Source organism: Passer domesticus, chromosome 20, assembly GCF_036417665.1.
Source record: "Passer domesticus isolate bPasDom1 chromosome 20, bPasDom1.hap1, whole genome shotgun sequence".
NCBI lineage: Eukaryota > Metazoa > Chordata > Aves > Passeriformes > Passeridae > Passer > Passer domesticus.
In genome coordinates this window covers 5,730,573-5,755,587 of record NC_087493.1, presented here as the reverse complement: position 1 = coordinate 5,755,587, position 25,015 = coordinate 5,730,573, and the positions used below count along the sequence as shown (strand labels likewise).

The 25,015-nt window shown below is 39.1% G+C and overlaps 1 protein-coding gene across 7 annotated transcripts in view; it reads left to right on the top strand.

The window, feature by feature from the left end:
• ANKFN1 (ankyrin repeat and fibronectin type III domain containing 1) overlaps window positions 1–25,015 on the top strand; it is a 132,713-nt gene that overhangs the window by 36,353 nt on the left and 71,345 nt on the right. The gene's annotated exons all lie outside the window — the stretch shown is intronic.

Genomic DNA, 25,015 nt, shown 5'->3' with positions numbered 1-25,015 from the left:
CAACTATGACATTAGTGAGAGATAGGATGTATTTATCAAGCAAAAACCATGAGACCCTATGGGCCACACATAAAACTATAACAAATCATACTTAATGAGTCTGGATTATTTTTACTTAGGAACCTATTGGAGCAGAATAAAGAGGGTTTGAACTATTTTTTTTCAGGATTTCTGAACTTTTAAAGCTCTGGAGAAAAGATGCTGCACATGAACAGATTGCCTCACACATACACAGTGATTTTGGTGCTGTGAGGATGTGACACTTGGAGTGAAATCTGCACACAGAGCTCTGCCCATGACCCCTGGTCCCTGACACAGCAGTGCACAGACATTTTCTGTTTAAAAAAGCTACTTCCTTTCACTGTTGTTTAGCAGTAATTTTGGTAGAGCTATTCTATCTTATATGTTTGATGACTATGACTATTTACTGCAGATCCTTTGTGTATTTTAGGGTGCCTGAAGTATAGAAACTACTCATCATATTGCTCAGAATAGATTTTTTCATTAGTTTAGGTTTGTACCCTTTTGTTCTCATGTTTATTATCAGATAATAAACTGCTTCTGCAGTTCCCTGTAAGTTCTTGTCCCAAGCACTGCACAAAGCTTGGTGATTGAAATGGAACCAAAAACAAGGATGTGAACTAGTGGTTAGATCTACAAGGAGTGTTGGTCCTGATCCAGCAGCCTACCTGAGCTTCCACTTAATTTTCAAGTACTTAAGTGGTCTCATTTTCACTGGAATACTGAGACTTTTGAGGTGTTAAAGAAAGTCATGTGCTTAATGGTTTCCAGGGTTAGGGCCAGAATGCTGAACACATTTTAGGGTTTAGCAGATTGCATTTGACTCTGCTGATGACATGAACTGTAACCAGGGAGTTTTGATCAGAGCTGACACGTAGCTCAAGAGATTGTGTGGCAGCTGATAGCTAAGTATGTGTGTAATAAACACTGCCATTTTGGTCTTCAGATAACGGTGACAGAGCTCCAGTTATCTTTTGCCATTTTTCTTACTGTTCACATTCTTAGGAAGCTGTGTTACAATCCTTAGAGCAGTCTTTATTAGCTTTGAACATAACTTCTGTTCCCTCTTTGCATTGTGGATAAAAGTTACAAATGTTTGAGACAATGAAACTATCAAGTACCAGTAATTCCAGATGGTTTTTTCCATAAAAATCAACCTCTATGTAAAATAGAAGAACAATAGATGAAATTGTGGGTTTAAAATATGGGTAAACAATAGTAAGCAGATATGCAGTGACCAAAGACCAACTTTTTCACACACATCAATAAGTAAGATAAACTACATTAATTGGTGCTTGAAAATGCATTAGCATCTGATATGTGGTAGATTTACAGACTATAAAGGAAACAACAAGTCTTTAGTATCATTAATGGTTCACGTGTTTGTAAGACTATTTTGCCACTGGCAGTTAGGATTATAATAATGTTTTCTGTGAGTCTGCCAGTAATGTGCTGCCATTTCTTGAATCAACCATAGAATATAATGGAGGTAATATGTCTTAATAAACACAGGCAAGAAGCATTGTACAGATATTATTGCTGTTACAGGATCACCTACAGACTCTGTCTCATTAGGTTTTGCCTGTAAGAAGGCAGGCTTGCTGTGCAGGCAGATGATGGATGAGGGTGGAAGGGGTCAGAGAAACAGGAAGCAACTTGGTCACAGTCATGTAAAAAGAGTACAAATGGAGTGTCCTCACTCCCAAGTCCAGTGTGTTATCCAGTGTTCCACACTGCTGCTCCACCTCTCTGCTCACTTGTTTCCGAAACTGGACCCCCTGTACCCTGTGTGTGACAAGGAGCACCACCAAAATTTTCAGTAAGATAAGTTGAATGGGCAGGTTTACCATATTAGTTCGTAAGTGTAATATCAGGTTTCTAATTTTGTCTGCAAAGACCATCATTCCAATTGTATTTTAACACCAAAATAGCACATCAGGCAAAATGAATTTGGCACAAATAGAGAGTTTATAATCTCCTTATTTCCTCTGTACATATGATAGGAAAAAATTGCATTTCTAGTTGCTTCCAGACAAAAGTGTAGTGTGTGGGAAGGACTGTAAATTTCTTAGGTTTCTGCAGCCAAATGTTTAGATAAAGGGATGACTGTCAAAGGAAACCTTTTTTCAAGCTGTTTTAGCTTCAAGATGAATAATTAACTTGTACCAGCTTTTAAGCTTATGTCATAAACTCTGTGGGCTCTTTTTCCTGGTACAACCTTTTCATCTTACAGTAAGTTATTTTGTAAAAAAAAAAAGAAAGTTAATTCTATAATTCTGGATCAAGCATTCAATATTGCGTCAAGCTGTAGTGAGAGGAGGAGCAGTGAGATACACTGTAATTACAGAGTAGCAAGGGATACAGAGAGAGAAATTAACTATCCCACAGCTACAAGAAATATTGTCCATGTTGTACACATGGACACCAGCTCACAATTCCAGTATGGGAAAGTTTAGCTGTTGTACTTGGGTCACAACATGCTTTAATATTATCATCATTACAGTAACTCAAGAATTTCTATTTGGAAACAATTCTTCATGCTGGCATTTACTGTGAAGAAATATGGGATTTTCCTTTCTAGGATTTTCCTTTCTAGGTGAAAAGCTTCCAATATTTTGAAAGCTTTAGCTTCAAACATTTTGCTTCCAATATTTTGACATAGTAAAACATTTTATCCAGGTACCATGAGAAGCCAACTGGAGCATCAGCAACTGCACCCATTGGCAGTTTCAGTGAAACAGATCTTACAAGAAACACTTGAGTGCACTCACTGCAGCTGTTGTCTGCTCCAGTAGAGCTGGCACTCTCCAGATGTTTTGGGCAGTCCTTCCCTACCACAAGTGCTTTCAATTCCAGGTACACTCAGTAAGTCACATCCTTCAGGAAGGACCCAACCCACTCCACAAGCTCTGACTGTTTTTTCCCTGCACACCCAGATTTCTCTATTCTATGTGCACAGCAATGATCCCCACCCAGAAGGTCTGACACGACGTTTCCCAGGTGCTGAGCTGACAGCCCAGGTGTTGCACAGCACATCTGTAAGTATTGCAGTCTGGATTTACTGTAGGAACCCCAAAGGCTCTGCCTCCCATTCAGCTGAAGCACTTGTAGAAACCGAGCACTGAGTTGTTATAGCATGGATGAACGAGAGATGAGGGAGGGAAGGAACACCTCAAACCAGCTCTGCTGTCACAGAAAGTGCTCCCGACTCTCCAGCTGTACGTGCGTGTGCTCAGGTAATACCAGCACGTGTGTTAATGCAGCCCTGCTCCAGAGCAGGAGACGGGCTCAGGGCTGGACACCCCAGCAGCAGCCGTGCCTGGGGCTGGGAGTGAGCCCAGCACTGATGCAGGACCCAGGGTCAGGTTTGCACAGGGCAGTCTCAGGCTGAGCTGCACTGAACACAGCCCTGCTCTGCAAACACTCTGACTACCTCAGGGTGAGCAGCAACTTGTGCTTCATTTCCACTATTATTTAAGGATTATTTTTCTTCTGAAATACATAAGAAAATTCTTTCCTGAATGTTCACAGGAAAAGAAAGTTGACTATGGAAGACTATTTAATTGTTGATGGAAATAAATTGCATTGTGTAGCCACTCCTTTGCATGGTTTATTTACACTGCACATCCTATAAACACATCATAACCTCACTAAATTCTCTGTTCACTAAAAGAATGTGGCCAGCATGTTCAGATGTGCTTGGTTTTTACTTTTTAAAAACTTCTTTGTCTGCTCTTAAGAAAATTAATTTGCTTTAGAAATTACACTTTCATGCAAATTGTTGTCAGATAATAAATACAGCCCAAGTGTCAGCCAAAATACATGAAGGCTATGGCTGTCATATTTGCATTCTGTATTCCTTCACTGTCCACTAAGCCAAATTAATTACCCTGTATTTCTTCTGCAAGTCAGCAGGAGGTAAATTGGTATTGTAGAAATGAAAGAGAAGAGTCTAAAAGAAAATTGTCAATCAATTTGTTAAGTTTTAATTTCTCTTTGCTGCATTGTTTTGCAACATCAAAGCCTGAAAATTAAATGCCTGTCATTGCTGTGAGCATTGTCCTAGTGCTGCTGGCACAGGAACTGTTAGCAGTGAGAGAAAATGTCAGATGGCTTTTTGAATGGCAACTACAGGGCATCTTGAGAACTTGAAAAATCTGTTTCCTTTAAGTACTAAAAAATCATTCATTATTTGTAGAGTTATTGAATAATATGAACTTTTTTTTTTTTTTGAGAATTCTGGTATCTTGGTATTTCCATGTGGGAGAGATTCCATCTCAATTATTTCATCAAGATGATGTTGTGTCTTTTGCCAGTCTAGGTCATCTTCCATTATATTCAATAGACTTTAAGTTGGGTTTTATATATATATTAAAAAAGTGAAGTGTTTTAGAGCCTTGCTTCTACTCTTTACACCTGGGTTTAAAGAACTGAAGGATGAGGCACAAGCACAGTGTGCGTATATAAAGGGGACACTAGAGTTGAAAGGAACTGAAAATATTAGTAAAGCCTATTTTTTTTTTAACTTTATATTTATATTTAGGTGTAAGTCTGGTGAGTTCACAAAAGTGAAGTGGGTTGGTTTCCTCTTTGAAAAGATTAAAGGTCTGACTGATCTGAACCTTCAACACCAGTGGAAATTGAAACATGTAAATCTGATCTCACAAGTCTAGACATTACTGTCAGCTACTTTTAGCCATTGTTCTGTATTGATTTTTATGTTCTTATTTTTATTTAATGAACAGGTTATTTTTCTCCTCCCCTGTAATTCTGACCTCATTCAGTAGAATCTCATTCTGCAACTCCCCTTTAACTTTCAAAAAAATCTTTTCCAAAACAGGTTCAGAAAGCAGTTTCCTGTGAATTTTTATGAGGATGTTATGAAAATTAGGGTTGAATTTTTGACCCCATTTAATCTCCAAGCATCTGGCTTGCACTGTTCTGCTCGGTGATGTTTCTTTCCCCCAATATGACTTTGATAAATACTTTTGGTAGGCTGCTTACCCTTTGCAATTCAAAGCATTAGAGTTATTTACTGCACTCCTGCAAACTTTCCTATTGTTTCCACTGTCCTTTGTATCAAATAAGTTGGAGACCAGCACCAGCTTTGCAGGAGATTGATTATGTGGCTGTTGATGGCTGCTTCTTTGGTAGTTTTGAATTTCAGTGCAGAGTAAGAAGAACTGTGCAAGTACTATAAAATTATATCTTTCTTGCTTTTATTTTCCCTTTGCACATGATGCTTTTATTAAGATGATATACTATTTTTATTTGCCATGAAATCTTAGTTCTACAAAACTAATTTAGTTCAGATGGAAATACTTGACATATGAATTTTTAAGAACTTTGATGTCCTACAGGACAAAATTCTTTTCACGCACCTTTAGTCGATGAGCTGTATTTTTACCATCAGTAATATTTACTTTTTTTTTGTAGCATAGTAGTACCCCACTGTGAGAAGACACCCATTGTAGTAGGCACTAAACCAGCAATGATCAACAGAATTCTTGCTCAGAAGAAGTTACAATCCTAAAATTAACATAGAGAGGAGAGGAAAGGAAGGAGGTTTTATTCTCCTTTTACAGAGGAGAAACTTGAATTGCATAAGGACATTTCACTGCTGTTGAAATCAACTAATTGATTCAGAGCCCACTATCACTCTCTGTATAAGTAACAGGATGAAGACACCTAAGTTAGATATACATGTCTAAACAAACATACTGGGAAAAATTAGCATAACATAAAATAATCCCAAATACATAAGTTTATATAAGGTAAACCAGGATGTGACCATCAGCTGGTGGAAAAGACTCTTCTAGTGGAATATTGACAGCAAAAAAACAAATCATATTCATGGAAATGTATAATTCAGTGCTCTGATGATCAAAGAAAATTAAGAGATATCTCAGGTTGCTGTGTTCATGCTTAAAAATTTATTGTAGAGCCTTCAAATTTTGTTGACCCAGACACACTGTGGTGTAGTGGTTTTGTTTGTTCCACAGCAGGATTATAAATACACAGTTTATAACGCTTTGGTTTACTGGGAAATAGCCTTTGGAAATACAGAACATGTGACATGTGCCTGCAACAAAAGCTCTCATTTACCTGTGGGAAATCCTGGTCTTTGGATCTCTTCTCTCTGGATATCCCTCACCGGGAGATATCCTGATGAAAATAAAATCCTGATGTTTTTCTAGGTGTTTGTACAAAAAGCCTTTTGGATTGAATAATCTTAGAAGAATATGGAGAGAAGACTCACTAAAACTAGGCACTCAAAATGAGAGGAATATCTGGGAACCTTGTAATGTGTGTAGTTATGTCTGCCAAAAAAATAATGCCTGAAAACCAAAAATTATATACAATCTTTGGTTTTTGCTCCACCACTTTTAGCAGCCAAACCAATGTAAGCCAGCTCATTCTGTGTAAAACAAGAAAACTCCAAATGGCATCCTTTCATTGAGCTATCTAAATGAATTTTTTATTTTTGAGAAAGCAAAATGTCTCATAATTTGAAGAAGCTTCACCTTGGTTATTCTCTTGGCACAGATTATGACATGAAATAATTACCATGTGAAGATCTGTGTAAAATCTCAGAAGTTAATTTTCCCTAAAATCACCTCACTTAAGCTGTATCTCTGTACTTCACTCACAGATCACTCTCTTTCAAGCTCGGCGAGGAACTGCTTTCACATTATCTCACTGGATAACAGACAATCCCCAATAATTAATGCCAGATCCTCAGCTCTGATGCTTTCATGGAAACCATTAGGCCAATGCCAGTTTACATCATTTGAAGATCTGATCCAGCAGGTATAAAAATGAAAATGGCAAGGCAAAAAAATATGAGCAATTTGATATCAATAAAAATGTGCACGAGGTCAGCGAGGAGAGAGCCTTTTCAAGTTTTCCTTTGACTTTTTATCCCAAAGAAGACCGTTGGTTTTTTCCAGTCATTGAGCAAGATAATGCACAGCAAATGATAAATTACAAAAGAAAATAATCTGTTGCAATAAAACCTGGGCAGAGCTCCAAGTATTTGTTCCCAAAGTATTTATTTTTCCCCAGCTGTATTTATGCGTGAATTCAATGATGTTTGTAAAACAAGTATTAAAAATTGTAACATTTGGAGTTATGTGCATTTCCAAAAAAAATGTCTCCTCTTTCAAAATTCAAACTTTGACCTTTCTGAAATTTCACTATCACAATTAACAAGGTCCAACTGTTTTTTATTTTGCAATGTTTTCAGAAAAAGAAATTTCAATTCAGAAGTTGGGATCAAATTTCTAATACAGAAAGTTACTCAATTGCCCAGAAAAGAAGCTGTAATAGATCAGAGAACAGAGAACAAGTTATTGTCTCACTTTGAGTAGCAAATATATTTTGGCTTGTATTGAAATTATTGTTGCCATAACTTATGCCCAGAAAAGATATATTAATAATTATTTACAAAGCAAAATTTGAGACAATGACGAATACAGAATTAACTGAAAGAGGGGATGTTTTCTTTTTATTTCACTGTAGCACTCATAGAAAATCTCTAATGCAAATTCTTTTGAAGAAAATTAGAGAAAAGAAAAAACCAAAACAAAACAAAAACCCCCAAACAAAACAAAACAAACAAACAAAAAAAAACCAACACAAAAAAACCCCCTCAGTTCTGAGACCTTGTAGTGGTTTTGGTTTCTTAATTTAAGATTTTTTTTTTTAATTTTAAGATATTTTTGTCTTAATGTATTAAAGAGTGTGGTAGGTTTTGGTGTTGGTTAATTATTAATTTTTGTTGTTGTTGTTGTGAGATGGGATTACACAAAAGGTAAAGTAGGTTTAAAACTTTAAAAGGGTATAAAGAAAATTTACAAATAGTAATTAAAATAAACATTTTTGAATTTTTTGTTTGTTTGTTTTATAACATTTCTGAATGTAGAAAGTGAAAAGTTAGAACTGGGTCCACCTGCTGTGGGACAGCAGCACAAAGGCAGGGAGCAGGAGGCTGTGCTGAGCTCTTTCCCTTCTCACTGGCCCCAAGGAGCCAGCCCAGGGCACTCTGGCCCCTACCCCGGTGGGGAAACTGAGGCAGGAGGGCTGGCAGGTGGAGATGTTCCTCACAGGCACAGAAACTGCTCAGTCCTTGAGCCTGGTGTGACCGCGTCCAGCTCTGCTTGGTCAGGAGCCCCTCTCCAGCCTCTCAGTGAGGAGGATGACCAGGACAGCCCTGGCTGCACAGGGAGCTGGGAACAGAGGCTGAAACATGTTCTCCTTCTCAGGGGACCCCACAGAGGAGCAGCTCCCTGGCTGGAGTGCTTTGGGTGCATGCTGGGGCCTAGCCTCGTTATAAGGAATGGAATATATGGAATCAAATGAAATTCTATATGGGACAAGAAATGGGGTGGTCTTTATAGCAGGGTGGTCTTAAACTTAGGTTTAATGTATGTACAATATACAAACATTTTTGACAGACCATTAACACCTATAATCTTGTAAATATTTGCAATTTTCTAGATCATAAATATAGCTGCATAAGCAGTTCTTTCAGGACATCATTTATACTCCATTAAAGGTTAATTTACAAGTTAGTACCTTATAGAAAGAAGATATGTGTACTTTTATGTTAACTTTCTGTAAAGGGAGACTGGTGTCTCCAGCAGCAATTTGTAATTCTCCTGTGACACTCCCAGTGGCACTATTCAAAGCACTATTTGAATTCTTTTCATCAGCTCATGTTCACAGCAAACTTAATCTTCTGTTTTGAAGGTGGAGGGAGAAAGAAAAGAGAGGGGGGGGGAAAAAAAAAGCAAGCCAGATCTTAGCTCTTGTGTCTGTGTTCCCAAGCATCCCACTGTTTGTTTGAACAGCCTCCCCTGACACACATCCTCATTTGTCACAGTGCTGATGATACCTGCTGCTGTCTCTGAGCCCAGCTAGCCAGCCTGTCCGGGCTGGGGCTGCTCGGGAAGGGGGAGGGAAATAGTAGGGGATTGACTCTGTGGGCTATGACTTTATTCACTGTAATGGCATTTGTGCTTTCTAAAGATCAAAGGCCAGGGAGAAAAAAAAAAAAGGTGGGGGCAGGGGAAGAGAAAGAAAATTGTTCACTGTAGACCTAGCCAGGAGCTTTCAGAAGTGCCTGTGAGAAATTAGGTGCCTCTTTTGCACATTTGATCATCTAACTTTGAAATCCTGGTGAGAGAGCTTAAAGAAGGATCTGAAGAGAAAGGATAATAACCACTCGTAAGTCAGGACTATTGGGGAAGAATGAACAAGGAAGGTGCCAAATTTAACTGGATTTTGATTTATTTTCTTTTTCTAAATGCCAACGTTGCTTGTTCAGCCTGGTAGTTAAACAAATGAGAGGCTTTAAAACTGCAGTTAGCTACAGATTAAAAGGAAAAAAAAAAAGAAATCTGTTGTAAATGCATATATTTTGTTGCCAGCTATTGGGATAAAAGAAAGCTTTCTCAAATGGTATGGGTTTCTACAATGGTCTCTATGGGTTTATTTGCCTTCCATAGGATTTCCCACGAAGAAAGATGAAAGCTTTATGCTCATTAGTCACCAGGTACTACATGTTTATGTTCCTTATTCATATCTTAATACTGTAAAGACTTCAGCAGCATTTTTTTTCCTGTTTCAAACCACTGTGCACACTGCAGAATGTTCCAAGCTTCTGCATTTCATATATGGAGTTTCTTTCAGCTGGTTTCATGCACAAAACAGAGGGTGGTCATTATGGTGCATTCACATCACACTAAATAGGAGTTAATGATGTATTCTTACTGTACTGTTTTCACTGAAAGATCTTTATAAAAATTGAGGCTTTTATCAAAACACAATGATATCAACACTTGAGTAATTTTCTTGGGCTTAGGGATGAATTTCTGACTAAGGATGTGAGAACTGGAAACTTTGACCATTGTACATTGCTTTTGTAATTTTCCAATCCATACTTACATTTCTTCTCTGAAAAAGGCAGATCAAGGAGTAATTAGAAACTCACAGGCTGCAGACTGGAGTGGAGAGGCTGAGGTACCACTTTTAATCTCAAACTAGTTGTTCCCAATATTTTTAAAAAAACATAAATCCAGTAGCACCAGCAGTGTTGAATGAAGTGACTGCCTTCTTGGGGCCTGAACAAATGGTATGAAATGTATTTTGGTATGAAATTCAGTGAAAAGCTGCTGCTATGAATGTGGCTGGAGTTGTACCAGGCTCCAGGACAGCACTGTGAATCCTGGTGTCACACCCCTGCTTGGAAATCTCAGTATTTTTTGCATGAACAAGGGGGCATCTTTGATTATTTTGATCTTGATACCAAAAAACAGCTGTGTGGATTCTTCTGCTGTTTAATGCCACGTGCTGTGTGCCCCAAAAATCACAAAAAAGGTTGAAGAGGTACATATTAAAATGGCAGAGCTGCACTTCTTGGTCACACATCAGCCAGTGCCCTCTTGAGGCACAAAGGTTTTTGCTCTGTAAAGTGGTTTATGTATGCAAATCACAAATGTGTGTTTAATTTGTCTTGTAGTAGTTACCATAAATAGCCTTATTATAGTTGATGTTGTAAGTGGGTGGGCAAAACAAGAGTAATCATAAAGAAGAGCCTAAAATTATTCATTCACAAGGGAGGTCACCAAAGAACAGTTTCTTCCTACAGTCACTGCTGAGGCAGCTCTGGGGAAGGAACGTGAGGTTTAATGTTGTGTAGGTGCTTTAATACAATTTAGAAGAGAAACCATGAGCCTCAATGTGTGCAAAGCCTCACACTTTTGGTGGAACTGGGCTTTCTTTGCTGTTGCAGGCTGAAGGCAGCTGAAAGAAATATCAAAAGCACAACTTTAATAAAAGCCTGAAAATGTAGATTAAAACAGGATTCATCCTATTAATTTTATTCCTAGGACAGAAGTTATTTCCGCTACATTAGAAACTTAAAGGAGTGTCTGTTAACTATTAAAGTCACTGTTTAATAATCTAGCAGATTTTGAATTGCATTAAAAACTATTCCATGTAAATTGGCTCAAAAATATGTTCAATTGCCTCATTTTTGAACCAGTTCTATGTCAGATAGTTATTCAAGTTTCACAGAAGGTTACCTGGGGACACAACATTTCTGTGGGACATCTCCCTGCTGATAATTTTGTATATTTTATCATGAATGTGTCTCTTACATTTATCAAGCAAATGTCTTTTCCCTTTAAATTTACAGAGTAAGGAATATATGTTTTGCTGAAAAAGAAAACAGTTTTGCTTTGCTGCTGTGAGGCAAGGGAAATGTACCAGTGCTTATAAAATTGCTATGTTATGGTTTGTTTAGGACATAATTAAGACATCAATCAGAAAGGGTTGATTCCTTCAGTAGCAAAGTTAATGAGATATTAACCAGCACTTTGAAGCTTGATCCAAGCTATCATTCTACTATTTCACAAATCCTCCAAATTCATACCTTTATGGTCAGTGGTAGTGTGAAAGAACACTTCTTAATGTTTTCCTATAATTAAAAAAAAGTTATATTTGAAATTCCAAATGCAAGGAAGCAATCATTGCAATAAATTTCTGGTTATAAGTTATCACTAGACTGTTTTGCTTTAACCTGCTTGCAAACTGGCAGTGCAGTGGCTTTCTGGGTGGCAGTCAGCTCTGCTGAGTAAGAGCTTGCATGTGTTGAAGGCACTGACAACCCTTGCTGAGTGAATGCACCACACTTCTGATTGTTCAGTAGAAAGCATAAACAAAAGGAAGAGCTCCCAGAGCAGATTGTCTCAATCCCTCTCTGAAGGACTGTGTTTCACAGCAATATTGTCACAAAGGTGACCATCAAAGCAGGGAGAAAATCAAGATCCTGATTTTCTGAGAATGACACAATCTAACAGGTATCTAAACATTTTCTTTAGGAAACTTGATGCAACTTTTTTAAAGGAATCTTCAATGACCTTATAACCAGGCAGCACAGAGGTGATAATTGAAGCATCTTCAAACTGCAATGAACAGCTGCTGAATTGCAGCAGAAAACTGCAAGTTGAACAGTTGCACAGATTTCTTATCATAAAATACCTTTTTGTTACTTAAAATCTTTAGGACAGCTCTTTACCCATCTCTTTAATAAGTTGGTATCATTTATACTTCCCTATATAATAGTTCATCCAAATGACTGAGATTGTGGAGGCTTTCCAGAAAGACAAAAAGCTTGAGATAAATACATGTATACCCATACCCAAGCAGAGATCCTGGATTGTTTGCTTATATTCTCAAGATCCAATAAATGAGTGTTGCTTTCATTGTTACACAGAATCCATGTTGTTTTACTTAATTTAGTTTTTGGAAAAGCAGATTCCTATTTCCTCTGGCCCTGAATACTCTTAACAGAGAGGGTGTCCTATTTTTTCAGCTGTTTATGAACTGCTGCTGTAATTGAAGAACTATGATCAGAAGTTGCTTTTAAAATTCCCCTGCATGTTTTCCTTACCCTGTCACAAATCCATTCTAAAGATAAAACTTAACACATCCTGCACCATTTCTTTTAAAGTTTTCTCATTGAATGATCCAGATACACATCTGTAGAGGCTTACACAATTATTTACTGAAACAGCACCTCACTTTCTTCTACTGACTGAAATTGTATCAGTTTTAACTGGTGAGAATTATTTGTCTAAGAATATGGCTACTTGTAAGGCAAGGAATTATTCCATCCCTGAACTTAAATCTCCATCTCTTTTGGTTTCTCTATAATCTCTCCTCTCTCTGTTTTTTGCTACTGATTCAATCTTCAGCATCTCTTCCTGCCCTGAACTTTATCTTGACAAAATTATGGACACAAGGGTGATTTCCCTTATGAAATCACTATTGCTAAGCCTTTGCAATTTTTAAAGAAAATGTGTTTCAGGATTTTAAAAAAAAAAAATCTATCTCCAAACAAGTCATAGGTGGATGCTGCACATTTGGATTCCCTAACAGCTGCTGTGATGGCATCAGTGGAGGTTAAAGAGACTTTCTGCTTGGCTGTTCAGATTTCATACAAGGTGCCAAAGGAACACAGACACTTCAGTAGTGGGTATTAGCAAAAAGCTGCAGAATGCTCAGCCTGTGGCTAAGAAAAGTCTTCTACAACTTCTGTGCTGTCCAGCAAAAGAATCAAACCAACCAAAACTGCTCCTGGAGCAGCTGACTGGCTCAGGGCCTATTGCATTTAACAGTGCTCAGGAGCTTTGGATGGGAATTTCTGATCCCTGACTGATCTATTCATTTCTCATTTGTTAATATTTTTTGATGATATTTTGTATAATTTATTCTTAATACAGTGCTATTTTCAGAACAAGACAGATAATGCAGATGTCATTTTTTGACCTTTTAAAATCATGACTTGTCAATTATAAAGAAACACAATTTGAGTTTTTTTATTTCCTTATCCATTTGTTCCTGGATTAAAAAAGGAGTTTAAAATTTGGTGTTATTTCAAATAGGTGATATTGTGTAACAGGTTCCTGCTTGTTTTGTCAGAGATAGAGGTGAAAATGAGTTTATATGGAACTAACATAACAAACTCTTTATAGAGAGAAAATGGGGAAAATCCATTGTAATGACTGGAAATCTGAGTGGAAATTTCAGATTTCCATTCCTTTCATACTTCACTCATAAGCTTAATTTTCTCACCCATCTGTGTATGCTAATTGGCTGTATTAATTATTTCATGTTGAAAGACACTACTTCATAATTAGTTGGTTGTATAATTTGAAGCAAATGCTACAGTGAATTGTACCCTTTTTTTATTTGGAAATCATCTGCAAGCAGTTTTCTCAAAAGTGCTATTTACAGCAAATTATTTACCTGGTAGTTATACTTCAGCAATTGCTCTCTAATAATATCTGAAAACTGATTTGGGGTATCTAATATTTAATTTTTTAATATATTCTAGCTGTCAGTCACTTTTTTCAGATAGACATATATGGATGTATTAATTTTCAGTACAGTAATTCCTTAATTTTCCTGATTGCTTTTCAAGGAAAGGAAAAAATTTCTGAGAAGACACCTGGTTTTATATAATTGTTTCCTTGGAAATACACTTCAGATGCTGCTTTGTGTCGACAGATAGATGAAGGGAATTAAAAGGAACTGACTGTGCTTTGCAGCATGCACTGGAAAAACCATATCTTGCAGGGAGACAACTTCCACTGCAAATTCAAAGCTTGCCACTGCAATCCTATTGGATTTTCTTGTATACTCGTGATCACTCCTTTATTTCCCACTTCACGTTTCAAAAGCATTTCTGGAATGCAAGTGACATCCAATTCCTGCACTGTCATCTCCTGTGAGCACCACGTGCACGTTTGGAAACACTGTCTGAACGTAGAAACAATTTTCTTTTCCATCTTGACAGCTGAGTGACAGCACAGAACTGCAGTAGCTCAGTGCTGCCAAGGTCTCTTAGGGCTGCTGCTTGTGCTGTGATTTTCTCTTTTGAGTGGCTGATTCTAGGGTTGAAGAAAGAGATGAAAGCAAGTATTTCTCATGTGCAGTGAGGTTTCATATCTGTAACCCACTGGGAGGCTGTCCCTAACCAAACCTAAGACGTGAGCCATCAGATCTGTGGGAGATATGCAAAAGGCAGCAATTTAGAGAGGTTGTTATTTTTTGCTAACTAAATAGGAGCCCCCAATATGGAATGAAGATCATATTACATGGAGCTGTGGAATTTCACATAAAATTAGAGAAGATTCATTTCACGTTTAAGCCTGAAATCCTTATTTTTCATGAGGGCTCTGTGGATGATTCTGGCTGAAAATACCAGTTGTATTCTCCATATTATTTTCAAAAGTCTCCTGAACAAAATGCAGCTTATTAAAATGACCTTCAATGATTCATTGATAGGTTTGTGGGAAAAACTCTGACCAAAATTTCTGGTTTCAACGGTGTATAACTATTTCTTTAAATTCCAAAATTATTTGGAATTCTATTAATCAGGTTTTCCTACTGCTTATATTTAAAACCTAAACTCTGGTATAAGTAAAGGGAATTCTTTGCAATCTTTGTGGTGGTAGACTGGTACTATTAAGCTTGAATCTGTGCTTCTTTGAGTGTTAAAAACCACAACTACTTCACTTGTCTTTTTGTGTGTCTCCCAATGTCGTATTCTCCCAGCACAGCTTGTGTGCTGATATAGCTGAGCATTCAATTTTTAGATTGCCTATTTTCAGGAGAGGCTGGTAGTCAGGCTGGGATTTCTCACCCTTCTAAAAAATCATTCTTTAAGTATTGCACCTCTTTGAACAATTTTTTTTTGAGTGTCTGGGTGTTCTTCAGAAAATCCAAAGAACTATATTATAAGAATATGATATCACAGTCTCACAGTTGTATTTAAACTGTGAGACTGTGACATAATAATGGGCTCAGTAATCAAAATTTCCTATGATATCAAAATACTAAAATTCTAGCTTTTGCTGAAGAGCAGGTTCATTTCCTAGTGTTAAGCTGTTTTTTTAATATAGACCATTTAAATAAAAATTATGGAATCATCCATTGGCCACCAGATTTATTCTGTTCTAACTTAATGTAATCTAATCTGTAGGCTTTTCAAACACAAGTACCAATGTGGCATGTCAGTAATTTGAAAATTCAGTTCCATGGTAACTTCTTGAAGGGGGGCGGGTGTGAAATAAAAATTAAATGAGCCAAAATTGGACAAAATTCCAACATTTCTGTTAAGCCATATGAGGAAGGATAAATAGGCACTGGAACAATATTAATGTCCAATTCCAGCTCTCTCACAGGTCCACTGAGTAACCATTAGATAAACTCTCCCTTCACTCTCCCTACTTTCACTTTGCTGTTCCACCTATTTGCAATCCATGAAACTTTTGAGTGTTTGTACTTAGAGCAGTAATTCCAGTACAAAAACCCATCTCACTGAAGTCAGTAAGAAAATGTGTCTCAGTCTTCTGGTAGAATATTGTAAAAGAAATTACTCTGTCATAGAAAGCTTCTTTGTTAAAAATTTAAAATGGATTTTTAATTTTTTTTTTTCGTGGCTCCTCTTTATCTATGATTCAAAGTTATTCATACCAGCTTGGCTTTTTTCTTCCCCTCTCTGTAGTTCAATATTTCTCTCAAGAAAAGTCACGTTATTTGTACTGAATATCAGGCAACAGATCCATCTGCACCAGCAATGCTTAGAGCAAACCCAGTAATTCATGTTGAACTCTGCTTCTTCCCAAGTGCAGCTGCAATAACCAAATCAACCTTCTGGTTTTAATCCAATTTAGATAAAAGACAAAGCCAGACAACAAATTCACCCTGCATACTGACAGCTAATTTTCAGATTCTTAATAATTATGGCCCCTAATTAAAACCAAACTACACAGTTTTAGTAGACAGTACAGGCAAGAGAACAGATCAGGTGGTTCCAAAATGCTGGAGCACAAGATTTTCTGTTAGAGGATTGTATATATTAAATTGTTATTCACCTCATTGCAAATCCATGGCTTTCTTTCCAGGTGAATAGCAACACTGGATGTTGCATGGAATTTTTTTGCCATTGTGCCTGTTTGGAAAAGTGGATAGAGGCCCAGAATGAGTTCATCCAGAATGGTGTCTGCAAAGGTGCAAAAAAATTCTCAACTGCAATCATTCAAAAGACCTGCAGTGAGTGAAATGCTGCAAAATATGGTCTAAAGCATATTATTTACCAATTTTTAAAAAGTCACAAAATGGATATCAAAACTGGTGTGATAAATGTGGACATTTCTGTGTTTGTGCTTTGTGTGTGTGAGAGGGGCTGTTTTGGGAGGATGGTTGAAGCTGTAACCAAGAAGAGCATCTGAAGTTAAACCCTGAGCATTTCTTTCTGTCCCAAGGCTCAGGTGTCACACTGATCAGTGCTACTTGAAGGGTAATTCCCTTGCCAGCCCTGAATATCTGTAAGATTTCAATGTTGCCTATAGCTGAGGCTGGCTGCATTACCATGTGAGAACTCAGGGTTGTGGGGAGCTCATTACAAGTTTTCTCTGACACACATTCACACAGACCATGCCTCTTAAATAAACAATGCAGAGAAAAGGTACTCAGTGAGAGGTTTCACATTGTGTGAATTCAGTTAATTTTTCCTTATAGCACCTCATAATTTTCCAGGACAGAGATCATTAATCATCCCAAAGTGTGTAGAAGCTTGGGCAATAGCTGTAAGACCACCAAATGCTGACCCTGAAGGAAATTAATTACTGAAGGTGAAAAGCAAGTGTTTTCTTAAATAAGCCACCTAAGCTGCCTGGTTTTGCAAATATTTATTAACACAATTCAGATGAAATCAGATCAGCACTTCTGGCTGCAGAGAGTGTTGTTTCATTGGACCAGGAGTCCTCGTTTCCAAATCCATATTCAATCTTTTAACACAGCAGCAAATTATATTCCCCATCTGTCTCCTGTGACAGCACTAATGAATGTAATAACTGGATGATGATGTACAAACTCTTTTGAAGTACCTAATTTATAAAATATAGGAAGTAGTTATTTATAATAAGCTGTTGGGGAGTTGGGGTTTTATAGTTTTTGAAGTTTTTTAATATTTTCAATTTTCTGCATGTAACTGAAACATAAGTGAGCATGTGATAACCAAACATTCTTGGTACAGGAAACTCTTAGGGCAGGGTGAGCCTGATATCTCAAAGGTTTTCCCAGCCAGTGTCTCTGTTCTAGGACTAACAAGTGCTTTACCACGATTTGAAGAACAGAAAGTCCTGAGGCTGAACCAGCTCTGGCCTTGAGTTTTCCCACCCACGGTGAATCTGGGCACTTGCCAGAGCCCCGTTGTGTGCTCTAAGCACCTCCTGCCCTGGGGTTAACCAGCATTGTTCTTTCTCATTTGAGGCTGAGTGAGAAGGAGTAAAGCACGTCCCAGAGGGTCTATGAACAGGATGGAAGTTCATACAGATTTTGCCAACACATCAGGATTTGGCCTGTACCACAACCCCTCCTTGAAGGATTGGCCTGATAGATGTTTTCCAAGGACTTTGCAAAGTCAGAGTTTGAATATAGGAGATAAAGCCCACAATTTTACAGTCTGAGTCAGATTCTCTTTGACCTGCTGGAAAACAGAGCAAGTCATGCTGCAACGAAACAGCATGAATGAACATTTCAGCCATGAAAAGTAGGAGTTTATTTCAGATTAATTTCTCACCTTTAGAGTTGGTTGATGCATTAGTTCAATGTGATGAAGAGAGAGAAAGGGGAAGAGGGGCTGTGAACTAAATTAATCCAAAAAGTGTGTGCTCATTAGAGAGCAATTACCACTTTATATTCTATCTTGTTTGTGTGAGGAGATGGGACTTGTGGCAACATGGCAACACAGCAAGGCCAAGTGCTGATGTTTATTGCTCAGTGAGAGGCTGGCATGACTAATTGAGAGGGAACAGGTTCATCAGGTTTAGAGCTTAAGAAAAGTGATGGGAAGATATTTTCATGAACTGCTATTTCTCTACTACTACAGTTTTTAAGAGCCTCCACTACAGTAAAAAAATAATTATTTTTGTTAAAGCATGATACAGATCTGCTATGTTCTAAACAGACAAGATTTAGTTGCACTTCTTACATTTAATTTCACTTTTATTGAAATGTTGCACTTGAGGAAAGAACAATTCCATCTTTTGAATTTTACCAGTGATTTTGCTGTGCCCCACACCTCTTGTAAAGCATAAACAATCATATGTCCTTGTCTCTCTAAAGTGTAAAAATATTTCAACAAAAAACTGTTATGTCCATTTGCATTGCCTTTGCAGTAAACCTTGGATCTTCATGATTTGAAGCTATTATAACTTCTCAGAAAAAAAAAAAAAAAAAAAAAAAAAAAAAAAAAAAAAAAAAAAAAAAGTTTAAATGTTCATTTGAACTTATTGTGAAAAAGAATGGCACTGGCAAATCAAGAATTACCTCACAGCAATCTTTTCTATTCTATTTGGGTTTTTGCATTGCTCCTGTGATGCATTAGTGTAGAATTCCTTAGAGTTATTTTAATTTAAACTCAAATGTAAATGAACAGCGACATCAGACCAAATGAGTGCAGTATGAATTCCAGCTTGTGGAAAATTCTCACAGCCAGGCAGGGATATGCTGCTTCCCTATTGCAAAGATAACCTACAGGGCTGTTCACAAAAGCTGGTCCAGGGAGACAGATCTCCTTGTGGTTCTTCCTCTGATAATGCAGACAAATAGGCTCTTGCTTTGAATTGTTGTTATCTTGAACAATCTGTCTCCATCAGGATCTGGACAAATTACTCACCCCAGGTAAATGTTACCCTTTGAAAACAGCCCCTCTTTTGCTACTCTCTGTCCTCAGTAGCAAAGTTTTCCTCATATGGTACCTTACTCTGGGTCTCTTTGTGGTTTGGTGGGGGATTTTTTGCTGCTGTTGTTTTTGTGTATGTGTTTCTTTTTAAATGTCTGATTTTAATATATTAAAGTCACTAAAAGCCATAAACAGACTTCTGCTTTAATCAGGGCAAACAAGCTGCTGTTTAAGGAGTATCTGCTTAGTGAAATAAACAGTGCTTGGGGTTCACAGAAGAGCAGGAAATTGTTCTGTTATCAAAGTTCTTTCTTTATTCAGTATGAAAAATAATGGCACTTGTGTAGTACTTTATAATAGATGCTCTTATATAGAAGTATTGAAGAAAAGTGAATCAATCTTCAGAAACGACTTATATTAATAACTATACTGCTAATTACTACAGTCATACAAAAGTTGCAGTGACACCTATCTATATATTTGTATATTCTTTTTGGTCTTTTTAAAGACAGTGTCACAAGCCTAAAGATGCATTCAGCTTAAAAAAAGAAGGTGTTTCTCTGGGATGGTGTGTGCCTGCCTCGGTTCAGCTGTGTTCCATGCTCAACTTTGCTAAATTCTGGGTTTTTTTCTTTATTCTTTCCTAATCTAGAAATTGCCAGCTATGAAAAGCTTGTTAATTTCTGTTTGTAAAATGTTCTGATGTAACTTGAATTAAATGTAGTGCAGCTGGGAGCAGTCATGGCTAAACAATACATGGCATAAATTATCTCTGTGTGGAGTGTCTGACTAGATAACATAATCAACAGGAGGCTGACAAAACATCACAGCTGCCTATTGTTGCTGACAACTTCATTATTTCCATGATTTTCAAATAGGTAATTTGTTTCTGAGGACCAGCAATATCTTCAGACACATCCAATGGCCTCATGTACTTTTATAGGCTTCCTGAAGCTGCATGTGTTTGCACAGATTTAGGGGGTTTTCCTAATCTGGGGAACAACTGCAAGAACCATCAGCAAAGAGCTCTGCTCTGCATTGGTTTTGCAATAGAGCAGCATCCCCATATATCAGAGTTGCTGCACACCTCCTGTTAGGTAACAGCAGCTGCCCTTTGGTTCCTTGGTTCAAACAGGAAGGGCTTTGAGGCTCTGATGGACTTCTTATACTATTTTATTTCTGTTTACTTATCTTACATTCCAAAAGATCCCAAATGACTCAGTAGTTTTGTAGCTCTGACAGCCCAGGCCTGATTCTATTCCACTGCAGCCAGAAATTATTATTCTCAGGAATTTTCCAAGTAAAAAGACTATCAGGGGTAAACAAGCCCCTGTGACTGCATGAAAAACATGCCATCTTTAAAGAATTCTGACCAAACAGTTCTTATTCTGAAGTACAAGCAGCAAGTCCACAGCTGCCACAAAGCTGAGAATTCCTCCCATCTGCATCCTTCCTGTGGGAATGTGCAAGGCCCAGGCCTGGGTGCATGTGCCAGGTTCAGCCCTGCACAGAGCCTGGGTTCCAGGTTGTGCCGGGCTCCAGGCTGGGCTGACGGGGCCGTGGCTGGGAGCTGTGGCTGCAGAGGAAACCTGGGGCAGCCAGGGCTGCCAAGCCCAGTTCCACTTGGTCACTGACATCACACTGCCTCAAATATTTCAGAATACTTGGGAAAATTGTTTCTAAGCTTAGTCCAAACACAATTATTTTTTCTTCACTCACACAATTTCAGAATTTTTCAAGTTTGATCATGTCTGTGACTGATCAACTGGGAAATATTTGTCTTTTTCATAAGCAGACTGAATACTTCTGTGTGTTTGTGGATAATAGGTTATTTGCTATGGATTTGGATCAAGAACACTGGCTGAAGTAACTAGTGAAACTGTAAGACTCCAATCAATGTCCTTGAAGAAACACAAGAAACCAGAGAACAGGACAGAGAATAAACAAATTGGCAAAGGAGTATGTGTGAAAGATGATAGATAAACAAGAGCCAGAGAGGCAGGAATTGCCAAAACCAGAGTTGGAATTTACTACAGTATGTTATATGTATAAAAATGTGCAAGAAAGAATGAGTGTGGGGACAAAGGAACATACACTTTTATGTGTTTGGGGGTTTGGTTTGGTTTTATTTTACCTTTCCCACTGAATAGTTTTGACTGGATGAAAAAAACTACCCCATTATCTTGTTTCATGGGGAAGAGTCACTTTAACTGCCTTCCAAGTAATGGATTTTTAAAATGAGGGTGCATACAGGTGTCAGTTAGCCACGTTGTCATGTTACTTTGGGTGGAGATCCCAGTCCCAGGTATCCAATCTGCCTGGCTCCATTGCTGCATCAGTGGATGGAATCTGGTGTTTGAGCAACATTTGTTCCTTTTGTGGGTCTGTGAACAGTCTAAAACGCAGCTTTGTCTGTTATGATGGCAACAGCTTTGCCATTTTTGCCATTGTTGCAAGCCAGGCTCCATGTAATTTTCTACACTCCGAACTTCCCACCCAGTTTCTAGCGGGAAAACCCAAAACGTGTATCACAAGCAGGGGCAGGGTGTGTGGAACAGGGAGCCGGGTGTGTAGGACAGGGAGCAGGGTGTGTAGGACAGGGAGCAGGGTGTGTGCAACAGGGAGCAGAGTGTGTGGAACAGGGAGCAGGGTGTGTAGAACAGGGAGCAGGGTGTGTAGAACAGCGAGCAGGGTGTGTAGAGCAGGGAGCAGGGTGTGTGGAGCAGGGAGCAGGGTGTGTAGGACAGGGAGCCGGGTGTGTAGAACAGGGAGCTGGGTGTGTAGAGCAGGGAGCAGGGTGTGTGGAGCAGGGAGCCGGGTGTGTAGAACAGGGAGCTGGGTGTGTAGAGCAGGGAGCAGGGTGTGTGGAGCAGGGAGCAGGGTGTGTAGGACAGGGAGCCGGGTGTGTAGAACAGGGAGCAGGGTGTGTGGAGCAGGGAGCAGGGTGTGTAGGACAGGGAGCCGGGTGTGTAGAACAGGGAGCTGGGTGTGTAGAGCAGGGAGCAGGGTGTGTGGAGCAGGGAGCAGGGTGTGTAGGACAGGGAGCCGGGTGTGTAGAACAGGGAGCTGGGTGTGTAGGACAGGGAGCCGGGTGTGTAGAACAGGGAGCCGGGTGTGTAGAACAGGGAGCTGGGTGTGTAGAGCAGGGAGCAGGGTGTGTGGAACAGGGAGCAGGGTGTGTAGAACAGGGAGCAGGGTGTGTAGGACAGGGAGCAGGGTGTGTGGAACAGGGAGCAGGGTGTGTAGGACAGGGAGCAGGGTGTGTGGAACAGGGAGCAGGGTGTGTGGAACAGGGAGCCGGGTGTGTAGAACAGGGAGCAGGGTGTGTAGAACAGGGAGCAGGGTGTGTAGGACAGGGAGCAGGGTGTGTGGAACAGGGAGCCGGGTGTGTGGAGCAGGGAGCAGGGTGTGTAGAACAGGGAGCAGGGTGTGTAGGACAGGGAGCAGGGTGTGTAGGACAGGGAGCAGGGTGTGTGGAACAGGGAGCAGGGTGTGTAGGACAGGGAACCGCTGGGTCGGGGGATGGAGGGAGCTGCCTGCCGGACATCGCGTCCTGGGACCCGCGCAGGGCTCGGGAGCGCTGGGTGGACGCTGCCACCTATCGATGGATGGAGGAGCGAAACACCAGACCCTACAGCGAGCTCCTCGTCCCAGAAACGCCCCAGTGTCTGGGAGGAACAAGCAGGATTGATACATGGGGTTAATGGCCAACACAACGCTAAAAACCCCTGTGGTGTGTAAAGCTGGGAACAACACAGGGAGAAGGTTTGGGGGACTGTGTCACTGAATCAGCCTCATTGGGCGGCCTCTTTAAACAAATGTGGTACTGAATGTACATGTTCACAAAAACATGCAGCTTTAGCAGCAGTGGGATCAGCCGTCCTTGTGTGCTGCAGGCAGGGAACTTCCAGACTCACCAGTCATGGAAGGAGAACCTGTGGCAGCAGGTTAAGGGAGCAGTGAAAGCACAGCCAGCAAAATGCTCTGTGCAGCCATGGAGAGTGGAATGCAAGGGCAGTAAGAACTGGATGACTTCTCTGTCCTCTGATGGAAGCATCAAGGGCTGAGGATGGGCAGGTTTCTGCAGGAGATCAGACTACAGGATCTTCCACATTTCATCATAAACCCAGGGTCTGTTACTTCTGTTGGTCTTTTAGTCTTCTTCATTTCCAGAACTGGATGTAGGAGCCTCTCGCAGTTATTTACAAACATTGAGTAGTAATTTTTAATAATTCCATTTTATCATTTTATAAATGTATTATTACTTCTATTACCTTACTGAGCATTGTTTTCTGTCTTCTGGATTTTGAACAAGCTAATTATGAATTTATATTCATAGGTCAAGAAGATTATAAATATATTTTCTTGAGACAAAAAAGCTAATTGTATTTCAGAAGAACTAGGCTTGGGCAAGAAAACATTTTGACTTTTCCTACTCTGCTAAGTACTGTTTGGGTAGAAAAAGGACTAAGCATTTAAAAAATCAAAATGGCAATTGTAAAAGGGCTGCTTTCCACAAAGCTGAAGGGAGAAAGCAGAAGATAGAAGTATTGAACCACAATGGGAAGGTGCTAGAAATGTTTAAGAATAGACTGATTTCTGGAAATTCACTCTATGTTTTTCCCCTTAAATCAGCTGGAAATTGAGCATTCCTTTACAAGTGAGTTGCATAGGTGAGGTCTATACAGGCAAAAAAACCCCAAACTTAACTGGGGACTTTGACTTAGAAGAATCATCCATATTTAGCACAGCACTGAAAATGGAGTTCCTAGGCTTACATTTATTTTTAACTGATTTAGACGTTTCAGATTTTCAGCATGTTTTTTTTCCAGATAGTATCTCAGTGTTAGAGAGGTATTTGGTGGTTTTTGAAAGATTTCCAATTCCCTCCTGTTGGCAAGGAGCAGTGACCTCAGTCAGCTCTCTGACTAATGATCCTTGGAAGGAGCAGAACAAAAGAGGGAATCCTCTGATTTTCAAGGTACAGGAGAAGGGATGCTGTGCATAGACTATCGTAATAGCACTTCACAATTCTCTGCTGCAGCAAAGCATGTAACTATTTGCATTTGATATTCTCATTATGCCCTATAACTACGCATTTGATATTCTCATATTTGCATTTGATATTCTCATCTGCCCACACGTCTGTGTGCATGTTTACACACACATGTACAGGCAGGCATGTGTGTTGATAGAAAACACCCAAAGAATGGTTTGATCCACATCCAGACTGGTTTAAAAAATAAAGATTAGCTTCAAATTCCATGGCATACAAACATCAGGCCCAGGACTACATTTTAGCTTCAGCTGCTTGGGCAAAAGGATGCCCTTGAGTATGACACAGCACCCTTAGCTGAGGTTTGAAGTGTGGGAGAATCAGGCTGATCAACAGATTCTGGAAGGTTTCCAACGTTTTCCAAAAATCATGTCTGAATAAAACCAGGGAAGAAAATTCAGCAGATTGTAAGAGTAGCTCTGGTATCTCTTTAAAATAATCCAAAATACTTTTTCTGTAGATATTAATGGCCACTGGCTAGGACCCAGGAATTGGCATGTTTTGGTTCTTTTCTATTATCCAGTGTTGCACTGGAGTGTTTTGACTGCATTAATTTAACCCAGTGGACCGTCTAGAAGGATAACAATTTTCTAGGTTGTTGTTTATCTTTGATTGCCACCTCCACTCTTTTTAGAATTCTGTATATGGGTATTTTAAATATTCCACATTTGACTTTG